The sequence below is a fragment of the Atta colombica genome, unplaced genomic scaffold (assembly GCF_001594045.1).
Source record: "Atta colombica isolate Treedump-2 unplaced genomic scaffold, Acol1.0 scaffold207, whole genome shotgun sequence".
NCBI classification, from domain to species: Eukaryota; Metazoa; Arthropoda; class Insecta; order Hymenoptera; family Formicidae; genus Atta; species Atta colombica.
In genome coordinates, this window is record NW_017259302.1 from 1,954,854 (window position 1) to 1,955,178 (window position 325).

General features: G+C 33.5%; 1 protein-coding gene across 1 annotated transcript in view; it reads right to left on the minus strand.

Moving 5' to 3' along the window:
- Positions 1–325, minus strand: part of LOC108687509 (calcium release-activated calcium channel protein 1-like) — a 22,595-nt gene that overhangs the window by 5,884 nt on the left and 16,386 nt on the right.

Sequence of the window (325 nt, forward strand, 5' to 3'; positions counted from 1 at the left end):
ATATCATTATATGTATTTGAAACCTAAAACTTTAACACTTGTTCTAAGAAATCATTTTCAATATGAGAGAAATAAAGTTAACATTCTAATCACTTATACTCCTGCAAGTTTCCCGGCAATAATAAAAAAAACATTAACCTCAAATCAACCGGAGAATACTGAAACGAGACTAGTAATGACATAATGAAAAGCGAAATAAAATATAGGTAGTCAAAGTGACAACAGCATAAAATGAACGGAGAAGGAAAAGATACACACACACACACACACACACACACACACACACACACACACACACACACACACAAACACACAAGCACACACA